The sequence below is a fragment of the Scyliorhinus torazame genome, chromosome 8 (genome assembly GCF_047496885.1).
Source record: "Scyliorhinus torazame isolate Kashiwa2021f chromosome 8, sScyTor2.1, whole genome shotgun sequence".
Lineage (NCBI taxonomy): Eukaryota > Metazoa > Chordata > Chondrichthyes > Carcharhiniformes > Scyliorhinidae > Scyliorhinus > Scyliorhinus torazame.
In genome coordinates, this window is record NC_092714.1 from 274,283,821 (window position 1) to 274,297,361 (window position 13,541).

Below are 13,541 nucleotides of genomic sequence, written 5' to 3' on the forward strand. Positions count from 1 at the left end.
GGCAGAGTGCGGTGATGTCAGACAGTGGGTGGTGCAGAAGGTGATGACATCAGGTAATGGGTGGGGCAGGTGGCAGTGACATTTAGTGATGGGTGGGCAGAAGGCAGTGATGTCAGACAGTGGGCAGGGCAGAAGGCAGTGATGTCAGACAGTGGGTGGGGCAGAAGGCAGTATTGTCAGACAGTGGGCGGGGCAGAAGGCAGTGATGTCAGACAGTGGGTGGGGCAGAAGGCAGTATTGTCAGACAGTGGGCGGGGCAGAAGGCAGTGATGTCAGACAGTGGGCCGGACAGAAGGCAGTGATGTCAGACAGTGGGCAGGGCAGAAGGCAGTGATGTCAGACAGTGGGTGGGGCAGAACGCAGTGATGTCAGACAGTGGGCAGGGCAGAAGGCAGTATTGTCAGACAGTGGGCGGGGCAGAAGTCAGATATGTCAGACAGTGGGCGGGGCAGAAGTCAGAGATGTCAGACAGTGGGCAGGGCAGAACGCAGTGATGTCAGACAGTGGGCGGGGCAGAAGTCAGAGATGTCAGACAGTGGGCGGGGCAGAAGTCAGAGATGTCAGACAGTGGGCGGGGCAGAAGTCAGAGATGTCAGACAGTGGGCTGGGCAGAAGGCAGTGATGTCAGACAGTGGGCTGGGCAGAAGGCAGTGATGCCTGATATTGGGTGGGGCAGAAGGCAGTGATGTCAGATAGTGGGCGGGGCAGAAGGCAGTGATGTCAGGCAGTGGGCGGGACAGAAGGCAATGACATCCAGCGGAAGGAATGGGGCAAAACGCGGTGACGTCAGACGGTGGGCGGGGCAGAATGCTTTGACGCCGATGACATCGGTTGGCTGGCGGTGACGTCAGGCGGTGGGCGGGGCCAGGGCCTCGCCGCCATGTTTGCCGAGTGAGGAAAGGAGCGGGAGAGCAGCAGAGCGTCCGTCCGCTCGCTTAGCCCTCACACCCACCCCTAGTTTATCCTTTTTATCCCGTGTCACCGGTAAGGGCATCGGTCACTCGACTTCCAGCGGCCGTGCGGGGCCGGCGTGGGTTGTGTTGTCTGTCAGTAAATGCCGCTGCCCGGCCCGCCCGCTGAGCCGAGTTTGGTGGCCGGGAGCAGTTAGGCCGCCCGCGGCCACCAGCCGGCCCGGGTAGGCCTCTGTGCGGCCGGCTCCTCCTCCATCCCCGGGGCGCGATCGCCTTGCTCACTCGCGGTTGGATTGTACAGTTATTCGGTTTGAATTGAAGTGACGGTGGTTTTGGCGGCGGGCGGCCTGTGTGAGGGGGAGGCGGCGGCGGCCGGCGGGCGGGCGCTTTGTGCGCGCCTCGGGAGCAGACAAAGAGTGTGTGTGCGCAGCAAGAGGGCCCAGCCGGGGGCCGGGGAATCATCCTGGGAGTCCTCCCACTGCCCAGCACACAGCTAGCTCCTGGCCAAGCACTCTGCACTAACCCGGGGGCTCTGCTTTCACACACACCAGCCAGGGGGACTTATACACATCGAAAGGAGGATTTCAGCACCAACCCACACACTTTGTAAACTTGAAGGCAAATTAGTACATTGGCATTTTTTAAACTGTTCCAGACCCAGACTTTAGGTCTCAAATAATCTGCAGGTATTTACTGGTTTCGTTTTTGTAAATAATGCACGTTTTGAAAAGCCGCAGAGACTATTTGATCTCATGGAATGAATCCCTTTCAATCATCTGTTTGCGTTGGATCATGGTGCTTTCAGACCACAGACATGTTGAATGGGTTTGAGGGTAGAAAAGGTTAGATGCTTTCTTATTGGTATTTTTAAAAAATCTGGAAGTATAAAGAATGGAATTTGAGCAGAAGGAATGTATTCAAAAAGAAGGCAGTTGATGTATTTTAGGATTGTTTCATCAGACTGATTGGATTTGTTTTGACTTTTTAAATATCGATTTGTATACTACTTGCACTTTTAACGTTTTATTTTCTTCATTTAGGGCCTTGCTGTAAAATGGATGTCAGCCAAGTCTGGTTCGTTTACATTGCTTGTTGTGAAACCTTGTTAGAATGTGTACCTTGTCACATCAGCTTGTCCCTGGAACAGTTTTGACTGAGTATAATTTAGTTGTATAGTCTCTACTTTTGATAGTGTTACGCAGTTGTGTGTGAGAGGGGGACATATTTGTTTTCATTCACTTTGCAAGATATGATTGAGGGATAAAGTTCCAGTTTTGGCCATTATTTTTCTAATACATACTTGGACTGCTTTGTAAGCAAAACATTTTTAATATGTAAAAGGAAGCAGTGATGGTTTGGTTTTTAGCGAGTGATATGGATCTTAAGTGAGTCATATGTACTGCGATGACCGCTTTTTTTGTTTACACCACCTGGAACTGCTCCAATTCCGGCCCATCACTGCTGGAAATGAGAGCACTGCTACAGACTGTTTATTTTGAACTCAGATGTGTGATGTGGAAATTACTGTTGATTGTTACAGGCACAGTTGTTTGCAATGTTCACCAAATAGGTATATCCCAGTTTAGAGAATGCAGCCAAAGGGTGAGTCTTGGTAACAACTTGGCTTTCCAATAGCCTTATGACGAATGTTGTTAATTTGAAACATTTGTTAGTTTGGAATCATCTGTGCTATGTTTTGTTTGTTGAATTTTCCCCTCAATTCTAAACATTGTCTCCCCATCCAATAATGTGCCTTTTGGAAGAAATCAATCAATAGATAGTCATTTGAAAAGCATTAGAGGTTACAATCGACTCCTGGCAAATCCTAGCTGGTGCAAGCCAAGAAGGTATTTTGGGTACTGTAACATGGTCATTATAAGTCTTTTAAAATTAATGGCCTCAGATCCTGGGTTTTGTACTGTCTGAAGCTTGAAATTGGAGGAACAAAAATATTTGACAATCAAGTGAGAGAAGATGCAGCTACTGAGAACATATTGGATAAGCTTTTCACCAGTTGTGATTTTTTAGAAGCCTGTGAAAACTTTTAAAATTCCCTGATCTTAATTGTAACAAATGTGTATTTTGCGGGGGTGGGTGAGTTCAGTCTGTTGCAGAAGCTCCTGCTTCAGTGCTGATTTCAAATAAATGGAATAGACCTATTTAAAGGATAATTTATAATTGTAGTAATATCTTTTTAAATTTAGAGTACCCAATTCTTTTTTTTCTCCCAATTAAGGGGCAATTTAATGTGGCCGATCCACCTTCCCTGCACATCTTTGGGTTGTGGGGGTGCGACCCACGCAGACATGGGGAGAATGTGCAAACTCCACACGGACAGTGACTCGCGGCTGGGATCGAACCTGGGTCCTCAGTGCCGTGAGGCAGCAGGACTAACCACTGTGCCACCGTGCTGCCCCCATAATTGTAGTAATATCTAACATTGCTGTCTGCAATGCATTTTCTGCCCATTTTGGTGTAAAATATAAGATTTTAGCCATCCTAATGTGCCAGTTTATTTTCTCTACCAATTTTTGTTCCTGTTTCTACTTAAATGTGCTGAATCCCTGCTGACCGTGGTTCCAGTAGAATCACTGGCTGATACCTTTCCCATAATTTGCACGAGTCTGAAAGTGTCAGGGCTTTATTTGAATTTCACCTGAATCCATGTTCACTTGATATGTTCAAGTACAGACTTTCAGGAGCAGAAGTCTTATTTGCCAAACTTCAAACACCTCATTAACAAAGATCTTGCCACTTTCCTGATCTGCATGGCACGGTAGTTGCAAGATAAACTTGGGTGAAATACCAAGAAAGCCCGTGTACTATGTTTTTACAGATTCAGCAATTTTGGTCTTTCTTCAGGTTTTTACCTCTCAGTTAGCCTGCACACCCTGCTAATTTTATTGGATATTCTAACCTGGTCACAGTCAGCAGTAAATGAGCCAGTGGATGTGATGCCTACCAGAAATTCTCCAGATTTTTCAAATTTAGTTACAGAAGTAAATAATCCTGGTTTATGGTATCATTTTACCCCCATGCACAGATACAGTTATTAGAATCTGGAAGGCTTTATTGCAGAGAGCTGAAATACAGTCGGAGTCTCTGAAAGTAGAATTAGATAAACACTAGAAGAAAAACAAAAGGGTACAGAGCATGCAGACATTGATTTAGAGGAGGTAACTCCAAAGTGGTACTTGCGCAGTTATGATGGGCTGAATGTCCTCCGATGTTTGAATTTCTGTGATTTTAATTTGGGAATTTAATGGGGAAAGTACAGCCTGAAGCATAATCCTTCCTAAAATAGGATTTAATCTTAACCCGATTAATGGGATCAGGTCTCCTTTTTCCACTGATACACAAGGTGCTCCGCAAACCAATCTCGATTATGTTGCTGCTGATTGTGAATCCAGAGCACAGAATTACTCTTAAATTAAATTCACTGAAACTTTAGGGTGAATGTCGTGGCTAACAAGAAACTTATTGGATAAGTGATTTCTACATGATTTGTGTTCTCTGTTCAGTCTTATATTGCCTGCTAGATTTCAGTGTTGGAAATTAAACAAAATATAGGTTTTTAAAACCAAACATCAACTTGAAGTGCAAATAAGTTGGCCTTAGTGGTGATAAGAGTGACATGGCTTGTAGAAGACCTAACCATTTACCACTTTGAAAAACATTGATTTGTATTGTAATTGCAAGTACTATTTGAATTGGTTATTGTGGGTCACCTGTTGGTGGCATTATGGTTGCTGGGGAAATGGTTATTCTGCACCAAATTTTCATGTTTGTGGCTGAATTTAAAACAGCCATTAAAATACGCTGAATGCTTAAGCTACTGTGTGCCTATTTATGGAATTATGAACAGTCTGATTAAGTTTGTTTTGTTTTAAGCTAGCTTGTGGTTTGAAAGTTGATATTGTTACCAGTGGAAATGTTCATATTCTTGTAAGAAATGTTGAGGCAGTGCGGAGCAAAATTTATTGTGCATCGAATCCTGTGTTCCCTTTCCAGTTTTCTCCTTTGCTTTATGAATGCATTGGCTCGATTGTAGTGCATTTTCATTGCTTTTATTACCATGTTCAAGTGACCACTCTTCGCATGAGGGAATCGGCAGGTTTCTCAGCAGTAGGAGCCCTAGTTCTGCAGTAGTAATGTTCATTATGAGCTGATTTCATAATCCTGCTCTACAGGCAGGAGGTGGATCTTGGCAAATCATAGTCTGGGATATTACTGTTCACCATGTTCTCCCCACCCCACCAAAAAAAAATTAGAATGCTGATTAACTGAATGAATTTGTCTGTGTACAAAGTTTGCCTAAACGTTTGAAAATGGGTGAAGGTGCTTGAGTGAAATAAAATTTTATACCAGAAGGTATTACAGTTGAGCATGTTTTGCATGTAAACCTTGTTAAATCTATTTTTAATACTTTGGCAATGATAAATGTGTCATGATTGGGCAGAATGTGTGAGAATTGTTTGGAATTCTGATTTAAACTTTTTGTTAAATTTTTCCCATTCAGCCTTCTTTTTTAGGCATGTAATCCTGAGCACATGAATTATTTTGGTCCAATTCTGCTTTCTAAATTGCTGGCAAGTGGCTTTGAAAGATAGACGAGGTATGTGCAGTACTATTTGGACTGAATGTTATACTTTGGTAATATGGTTATAAAAGATCTGACTGATATATTGCTGTTGATGCAAGGTCTTGGCTTTGCAATGTAGAAAGATTGCTATAAAATATTTAATGTATGTTTTCCAAAAAGAGAAAATCCTTAATTTTCCAATTTATTTTATTAATTTCTCCTGATGTCATTTTCTGGAAGAAACCGTTCACTTCTTTCTGTGAAGTCTGATCTGATGCCAACCCATTGACTTAAAGTGCAGTTGGATGTCATTCAACTTGTGGATATTATTTGTGAACCAGTCAGATAATTAAAAAAAAAAAAATGTGCATAATAAGGGAACATTTGACACCTGGGAAGGCCCATACCTTAGTTCCAGTGCTAGAAATTGGAATTTTAAATTGTGATTTATTCTCAATATTACAAAGCTGCAGCTGTAACCAGGTGAAGGAACTTGCCATCAAGATCTTTTATTACCTTGCAGTAGGAATCTCTGTCTTTTTGTTTTAGATCCAAATGACCAAGCTAAATGCTTCAGAACAGTGTTTTTCAAACTTTATTTCCTGGGACCCCCTTTTGCCCAACTTGCTGACATTTGGGGCCCACACAACGTCCGCTTACCCATTGTATCCTGAGTCAAGGCTGTGTTTGGGACACTAAAATTTTCATGCCTCAGCAAGGGGAGGGAAAGAAAATCATTTAGTTTTCCTGTTCATAATCACTATCCAGTTACCCCTGATGTAGCCATATGTTATTACTAGTGCAAAACCTGCTATGAAGGAAGATCCTGAAACACTACTTATGATGGACTCTACTTAAAGTTAATCTCCATAGGGAAAGTTCTGCAAAAGTTCCCCATGATTCCCAACGGTAATCATGAAATTTGAGGAGATCTGTGCATTTCCACATCCCTAGCAATTGTGAGAAGCCAAAGGAGATATCAGAAAACTCATTAAACGTTATGAAATGTTTACAAATTAATACTTTTTAAAAATGCAGGATCTCTTACCTTCCTTATTTCAGTGCCCAAACGTTATCCTTCCCGCCACCATTCCAAAAATGGAGTCAGGCATAAACGTGAGATTTATAGGGCACCCTTCAAGTTACCATGCACCTGCCGCTATTATCATTCTGCAAGGCAGAGGTCACAAATTTGGGATGCTATGCCACGAAGGAGTATTTTTGGGTTCCACTTCTAGTATTGTTCAAAGTGCTGAGGGGCGAGTGCTTTAGCATGGGTTGAAATAAATCACCAGGTGAATGGATTCTGGTGACAGCAACTGACTCCCAACACTGAGCAGTTGCAAAAGTTAGGAATGGGGCTAGGGGCAGCAAACGAGGCAGCATTGCACATGGTTAAGCAAGTGAGCTCAGCAACTATGTTTTGGCTTCGATATTTTCCCCACCTCTTCTCTCTCTCTCTCTTTCTCTCTCTCTCTCTCACTCACTCATTGGCTTGTTCAAGGGATAGGACTGTATGTCCATGAACCTGAATCTCCCACACTTCCCATGTTAACAAAATGCAGACGGTGACCCACACTTTGAAAATTCCGCTTTGGAGGAACAGTAGTATAGTGGCTGTGCTACTGGATTAGCGATGTGAGAACTATAATCGAGAGATTTCAGGGTTTGAATTTAGTTTCAGATATTAAGAAGGAGCAAAGGCTTTAGAGAGAGTAGGGAGAAAATAATTGAGAATGGCTCTAGGGAAAGGAAAATCAGTAACAGCAAGAAAGAGAAAAAATTACAACACAGAAGGAGGCCATTTGAGACCATTGTATCCATATGGTTGAAGAGAAACTTATCCAGTTTAATCTGGAATTCTAGCTCTTGGTCTATAGCCCTATAGATTATGGCACTTCAGAAGTTCAGAAATGTGATGAGGAAAAGAATGTCCTCAATTCTCCTCCAATCTATCTTTTATTTTGAACCTATGCCCCTGGTTATTGACCTTTCTGCGAATGGAAATAAATCATAGAATCATAAAATTTGCAGTGCCGAATGAGGCCACTCGGCCCATCGAGTCTGCACCAGCCCTTGGAAAGAGCACCCCACACCTCCACCCTATCCCCGTAACCCAGTATCCCCACCCAACCTTCTTGGACACTAAGGGCAATTTAGCATGGCCAATCCACCTAACTCGCACATCTTTGGACTGTGGAAAGAAACTAGAGCACCCGGAGGAAACCCACGCACACACGGGGAGAACGTGCAGACTCTACACCGACAGTGACCCAAGCCGGGAATCGAACCTGGGACCCTGGAGCTGTGAAGAAACTGTGCTACCATGCTGCCCATGTTGATGGGAAAGACCTATATTGGCCCCTCATAATCTTATACTCTTAAAAAAGCACTAAGGGAGTAGGGGAAAAGCAGAAATACTGATAAAGCACAGCACAGAGAACAGCCATGGGGAGGGTACTTGTATGCAGAGTCTGGCAGAAGGAGCATATAGTTTGGAGAAGCTGGGATTGCTCATGGAGACGATTTAATGGAAATGCTCAAAATCATGAGGGGTCTAGACAGAGTATTAGAAACTGTTGTCATTGGCGGAACAGTTGGGAACCAGAGGACACCGATTTAAGGTGATTAGGAAAACATTCAAACACAAAGTGGGAATAACTTTTTTTACGCAGCTAATGGTTGGGATCCGGAGTGTACCACCTGTGAGTGTGGTGAAGGCAGATGCAAATCGGGGCTTTCAAGAGTACGTTATCTGTCTAGGAGAAAATATGGGGGGAAGGCGAGTCGGATAGCTGGGTTGCAGAAAACTGATGTAGATGTGATTGATCAAATGGCCTCCAATACTGTAGCCATTCTGTGATTCTATCAACAAATTTAGTCCCACACAAATGTGGTTGACTCTTATCTGCTTTGTTAAATAGCAAGCTACTCTTTTGTGTGACCAACTTCCAACAAATGTTGGTATTGCCTGTAACATAACAGCCACATCCTGTGATTAATAAAAAATAATCTCAGTTGTGGTTCATGTAGTGCAAGGGTCACATCACAGTTGTGCTAACTCTATCTTTGAAAAGGGCCACTGGATACCCAGATGTGCAATTTTGTTCCCTATCCAGCTCCCTTTGGTTTCTATTTTCCAACCCCTGCCACTCCAAACTTTCTGGCTGATTATTGCACTCTTGTTGAAGTCAGCACAGACCATGGATCATACTCTAGTCTACCTAACACGTAAGGCCCGCTGCCACCGTGAGAATTTCTACCTGTATTAAAGGAATATTTTTCTTCAGGTGATCATGCAAATAGGTATTGTCTAAGCTGTTATTTTTAGTTAACTAAAATAATTTACTAATAGGTTATAGCTTAATTTGCACGTGAAAATGCAGTTTCCATTCACCTACATTTTCTATATATATGGAGAAAGAAAAATAAGCAGCTTAAAAGATGATCTTGTTCCATAACACCTTTTTAGTGCTAGTGTTGGAATCCTCCGACTTCCAGTTTATAGAATTTTGTTTGGGGGGGGTGGGGGGACTGTTTTTCCTGATTTATGTAAACTATTTTAAAATATAGATTCAATTTGTGCCCTTTGAGTTTCATGGTATGTAGTCTCAGGATTGATTTTGCTGTAGATAGTTTTTCATTGGGTATGAATGTTGCTTGTTTTCAGGCTTGCTTAACATTGCAGTATTCCTCATATCTGTTTAAAATCAAGTGAGCAAGCAAAAGAAAGACCTTATATTTCTGTGCAGTTTATTTCATTAACCTTTTTTCGAGATTTTTGAGGCATTTCTAAGGAGAGAGAATTTGATTCCTGCAGTACTCTGTTCACGTGTTCAGCTTTAAAATGAGAAATGTTCAGAATTTGTGTATAAGAATTAATTTTGAAAGCTGGAGTGCACTTTGTTCTCAAAGAGGTAAATGAGTTTCTGGATTGTTTTGAGTGAAACTAGTTTGTTAATGGCCACTGACCAAGGACTTGGTTTTCGGCTGTGTTTTCTACATTACTACTATGACTACAATTCAAACAATACTTCATTGGCTGTAGAGTGCTTTGAGATGTCATTGGTCATGAAAAGTGCAAATCCTTCTTTTCTGTTTTAAATGATTCTGAAAGCTGGTGTTTGTCTGCTTTGCTCTGAACTGCATATGTATTTACTTATGATCAGCGTTGTTTTTTAACAGTAATTGTTTGTAACTCTTGGGAACATGCCTGTGCTTTCAGCTCCCCGAACCTTACTATTGTGGCAATAAAGATTGTGGAATTGAAATTGTTTTAATTTGCAGTGTTCTGTAAACGAGGCCTAAACATTTTGGTTTATGCTGCTCCATTGCGGAACAAATTTTGTATCCGTTATCTTGAATGATGGGAATTAATCTGAAATGAGCGAATCTTTTGTTTGAAGGTGGCTGTATTTGGCAGGTCCATGTTATTTTCAGGTCAAATAACCGTTGGAACATAATTTTATTTATTGAGCTTGGCACTTGTAAACTTCGCCATTGAAGGGTTTGTTTTGAGGTGGTGTACAAAGCCGTGCAAGATTACTATTCAACAAACTGAAATTTTGTGGCATTGTTAAAGTTTCATTTTATTTGCTGTATTGGTGATAAAATTGCAAAATCTGCTTTCTGTGGACAATGTTGTTACAGTCTGCTGCTTTGAGAAAATGAACATTGCTATGATATTCTTCTGATCACATTTCAGATAATCTGTATTGACTAAGTAAATCTATTTAGTACAGGAGGCCGTCTGGTTTATATGTTGAAATTCATGGTAATTGTGCAAGGGTATACTTGATTGTACATACAAAGGGCTTGTGTAAACATTTTTAATGTTTGTGTATTCCCTAATGAAGGTGCCATTAAACTGAATCTGATTTAAAATGATATCCAGCTTATTTTAAGTCTGCAGTTACAGGTGACAGTTTCTTCCTCCAGAGTGTTCCATTATGACTTGTTTCATATTTTGAGTTATTTATTTTAAGATTTATGGTTTTGTCTTATGTTCACTGTTGCTTATTCAGAATATGCTAAATGATTAGCTTCTCCTGGTTGGGTATCTTGTGTTACAATAAATGACAATGCTGTTAAGATTTCACCGCATGGTTTGGAACTTTTCCGAGTGGTGGTTATTTCATCCACCATGTATTCTAGGGGAAAGCTTCCCTGCTGTTGTGATTGCTGATTTGGCTTGAGTTGAATTTACATTGTAAAGCAAGTTACTTTGGAACCAAATGTTGGTGATTTACGGATTTTATATATGCAAATATTTGTATTTGTCTTCTCAAACCTTCCTCTGTTAGGTTAATTGTGCACTTGTTGGGAGCTTGGCTAATTTGGAGCTAAAGATGGCTGCTTTACATTTTCACTGGCATCAAACACAGCGTGGCTATTGTGCCAGCATGTAATGTTTTGACAACGAGCACTTCAGATCAGCTGACTATAGAGTATGTACGATTCCTCGGGTTGCACAATTCTGGTTTTGGTTGTGATAATGAGGACGTACATAGCAGTGACCAGGAGTTGGAATTGTTTTGAGCTTTTCTCCCAAAATAACTTGTTTCGCTGTAGCTGAAATTGGGACTTGATTTCCTGTTGTTTCGGCAATGATTCTGTGTCTATCCTGAGCAATGGAGGCTTGTTGGACCATGTTGAGTTGCTGCTGATCATTATGTACAAATACCAGCATTTGTTGTGGGAGAAAACTTTCACCTTAATTCCTTAACCCTGTCTTGTGCCCTGCTGTGTTCAATTTGATGGAAGAGATTTTCCAACCTGAAAATGCCTCTCCAAACAGAAGTTGGGATAAACTTCCCTTTTATGAAGTGGAGTTGGCATTTCTCTTGATCAATAGAACTGCTGTCTACCAATTGGACTGGGCCAGAGGTGTTAATCATAGAAAAGTTATGGCACAGAAAGAGGCCATTCAGCCCATTGTGTCTGCAGCTGCTGAAAAATAAAAAAAATTAGCTGTCCATTCTAACCCCACCTTCCAGCACCTGGTCCGGAACCTTGCAGGTTACAACACGTTAGGTGCAGATCCAGGTACTTTTTAAATGAGTTGACCATTTCCGCCTCCACCACCAAGCCAGCTAACAAATTCCAAACACCCACCACCCTCTGGGTGAAGACGTTTTTCCTCATGCCACCTTTAATGCTTCTACCAATCACCATAAATCTGTGCCCCTTGGTAATTGTCATCTCCACTAGGGGAAAACTAGACCCCTCATAATCTTGTACGCCTCAATCAGGTCACCACTTGACCATCTCAGTTCCAAGGAAAACAACCCAATCTTTCCTCATGGCTGCAATTTTCAAGCCCTGACAACATTCTTGCATCTGGAATGATGAGACTGGGCATTAACTGGTTGAAGGATTCGTGCCACCAATGGCTCAGTAGGTAGCGTGCTTGTCTGATAGCATGCATAATTGTGGGTTCAAGCTCCACTCGAGTGACTTGAGCGCAGTTTAGCTGATACATCAGCACAATAAAGTGCTGCTGCATTGTCTGAGGCACTATCAATCAGTCTTCCCTCAGGTTGGCGTTTATAAAAAAAAAAAAAAAAAAAAAAAAAAAAAAAAAATCCCTCGACCTGAAGTTTCCTGCGCTATTTTGGCAATATTCATCTCTCCAGAAATGCAGCTAAATCAGATGAACCAGTCATTATCTCATAGCTGTTTATGGGATCTTGCTGTGTACAGATTGGCTACTGTGTTTCCGACATGTACAGCAGTGATTGATTGCACTTCAGAAAGTTCTTCATTGACTGTAATGCGTTTTGGGATGTCCTATATCAATGTAAGTTCTCTTGTTTTCTGTCGCCTTCACAAGAAGCAATTTTTGTATTTTTGACTCAGCTTTGTTAAGTTAACAATGTGGTGAAAATAAGAATACCAGAAATTATAATGCGTTATTCAGTGTTGTCTTGGTTATGCTGGTTTTTAATGCTGGCAGTCGATCTTTTTAAAAAAACAAAACTAGTTGAAGCCAGTTTTATGGCCAAATCTGCACTTAAGGCAAAAGGCGGTAGTTTTATTCCATTGTGTGATTACTGTAAATAACCCACACATTATGTTTTGAAATGCAGCAGCTACAATCCGGTTCTTTTGCTATGACAGGCCTTCCATGTGCCAGTGGATTGGCTGGCCTATCCTGTCTACTGTAGCAGGTAATTGTTTAGTGGGTGTTTGTATTAGGAAGGACATCTTGCACAATGGGTCTAAAGAATCATGTATCTTAGATTCTACTCATGTATTTGGTTCACTAGGAAACCTGATGGTGTTGTAATTGATTTTGATTTCCAGTATCTTGTCCACTGCTCTTTATTTTGTCCCTGTGGCAAGTATTTCACCCAAACATTTGACAGATCAGAAATCCAGTCGCTGGATGCAACCATGTTTGGAAAACAAACTATATGATTGAACTCTTAGTACTACTTACAATTTGGGCAGATGCTTGAGTGAAATCCTTGTAATAGTCAAGTCGTGATAGTCTGGGGAAACATGACCGTAATTGCTGTTGCAGCCAGAAAATAAATGCTATGGGTCATATTGTTTTCTCCTCAAAGAACTTCAAAAATATCAACTGATCTTGCAATCTGCATCTGATGAGATGTGTTAAGAGAGTTCAATTTTGAAAGTGTGGTAATTATTTTAGACATTGGGAATTGGGATTTTTGTGCAGTTGGAAAGGAATGGGTAAAATGACCAGTACAGCATTGGAACATGTGGGCTATTATAGAAGCATGGACAGGTGGCCAGCATAGAAAGTTTCAGGCAGCCAAGCTATTGTTTTCAGTCCATAGCTGCTGGCTATAGATACATGGATCAATTGAATATTGATATGTTTGTAATAAATTTACCTACAAGTTTCCAACACGAAGGGCAATTTTGGACACTAGGGGCAATTTATCATGGCCAGTCCACCTAACCTGCACATCTTTGGACTGTGGGAGGAAACCGGAGCATCTGGAGGAAACCCACTCACACACTGGGAGGATGTGCAGACTCCGCACAGTCAGTGACCCAAGCCGGAATCGAACCTGGGA

At 41.7% G+C, this 13,541-nt stretch overlaps 1 protein-coding gene across 4 annotated transcripts in view; it reads left to right on the plus strand.

Annotated features, from left to right (window-relative positions):
* Positions 1-829: 829 nt before the first annotated feature.
* Positions 830-13,541, plus strand: part of cpne1 (copine I) — a 140,083-nt gene continuing 127,371 nt past the window's right edge. For 2 of the 4 annotated variants that reach the window (XM_072515357.1, XM_072515356.1), the window contains exon 1: positions 5,430-5,526. The gene's annotated coding sequence lies outside the window, so the exon portion shown is untranslated. Of the gene's footprint in view, positions 985-5,429; positions 5,527-13,541 lie in introns of those variants that run through there. The other 2 variants (XM_072515355.1, XM_072515359.1) reach the window with 2 other exon arrangements.